Here is a 1,819-nt window from a genome sequence, read left to right as displayed (position 1 = left end):
TTGCTATGGATAAGGTGGCCTACTTTGGGTAGGTTGATATGGTGGCTGAGGTGGAGGATAAGGTTGTATGGTGTTTTGGTTGTTAGACCAGGAAAAATTTGGATGGTTCTTCCATGCTGGGGTGTAGGTCATGGAATTGGGATTATTAGGCTGTCTTTGGTAATTTCCTATGGCTTGGACTTCTTCCATGGGCATGTTATTCATATCTATAGCAGGGCATTGGTTTGGTTGATGGTTTGTACCACACACTTCACAAAGGTTTTGAACTTGCATAGCTTGAGATGGGAGTGTAGTCTTTTGTAATTGCTTCGTCAAGGCTGCTACTTGAGCTGTAAGCATGGTTATAACATCCAATTCCATCATTCCAGCCATCTTCTTTGGTTGTCCCCTTTCAGTTGGCCATTGATAATTATTCATCGCCATATCCTCTAATAGCTTATATGCCTCATTAGCACTTTTACTCATAAAGGCACCTCCCGCTGCAGCATCTATAATTGTTCTAGTTGTCCCATTCAACCCATTATAAAAATTATGCACCAACATCCACTTTCTATTCCATGGTGTGGACACTTCCTTAACAATTCCTTAAAGCGCTCCCAAGAATCATACAGTGACTCTCCATCCAACTGAAAAAAATTATTAATCTCACCCCTTAACTTTGCAGCCTTCGCTGGAGGAAAGAACTTGGCAAGGAATTTCTGAGCTAACTCCTCCCTTGTAGTGATAGAATTCACTTGTAAGGATATCAGCCAACTTTTCGCCCTATCCCTCAGTGAAAATGGGAATAGCCTCAGTCTTATAGCATCATCACTCACCCCATTCATCTTGAACGTTGCACATAACTCCAGAAAATTAGCTATGTGTAAATTAGGGTCCTCCATCGGCATACCTCCAAACTGAACAGTTGTTTGAACCATCTGAAGGATAGCTGGCTTAATCTCAAAATTGTTGGCAGCAATGGTTAGAGGTCTAATACATGAATGCACTCCTGTAACAGTAGGACGTACATAATCTCTTAATGTTCGTGCTCCTTGCTCCCTTAGAATTTCAGCAGCCCCTTGACCATTATTAGCACCATTTCCCAAATTGTCAGCCATGGTGAATTCCAATTTCCTTTTTATTTTCCGGTTCTGTCTGCACATTCTTTTAATTTCCCGATCTATTGGTATAATCTGTTTTTGTCTATTGCTTCGCATATACCAACAAGCTTGAAACACAAAAGAACCTTGATCCGAATAAATGTTAAAAAAAATAAAAAAAAACAAATCAAATTAGAACAAAAATTAACTTATTGATATTAATAAAAACAGTCCCCGGCAAAGACGCCAAAAACTTGATCTCTAAAAATTAACACGCAAGTATACGCGGTCCAATCAAGTAATATATGATAAGTAAAGTGTCGATCCCACGAAGACTGCTATTAATTACCAATAATTAACCTCTAATTCTAATTGATTTAAATAATAATTTCAGATTTATAAATAAAATAATTATTACTAAAAATTAAGAAAACTATTAAGCACTTAAAGAAATGCAGAGATGAAATTTGATTTGATTCAATGGATGTAAAAGTTAGGGCTTTAGTTTCATCAACCATCCACTTATGATTTCTAACCAATTTCCAATATTTCTTAATTCTATAGTGGTAGCAGATTACAATTATATATTATAGTCTTGTTAGGATCTATAATTCTCTACAATATATTATTTCCTACATCTTTGTGGTAAATCGATATATTGCAGGCTTTAAACACATAATCCCTAAACTACACATTTCATAGAAGTACTTTCATCTAATATAAAATTGTGATTATTTACC

The 1,819-nt window shown here is 36.1% G+C and overlaps 1 non-coding gene across 1 annotated transcript; it reads left to right on the top strand.

Moving 5' to 3' along the window:
- Positions 1 to 552: 552 nt before the first annotated feature.
- On the top strand, positions 553 to 659 carry LOC133799054 (small nucleolar RNA R71). The gene has a single exon (XR_009876262.1). It is a non-coding gene; the product is annotated as a small nucleolar RNA R71 (small nucleolar RNA).
- Positions 660 to 1,819: the final 1,160 nt, after the last annotated feature.

This window comes from Humulus lupulus, chromosome 8 (genome assembly GCF_963169125.1).
Source record: "Humulus lupulus chromosome 8, drHumLupu1.1, whole genome shotgun sequence".
NCBI lineage: Eukaryota > Viridiplantae > Streptophyta > Magnoliopsida > Rosales > Cannabaceae > Humulus > Humulus lupulus.
Note: the sequence above shows the minus strand (reverse complement) of the source record. Positions and strands in the feature narration are given on the sequence as shown.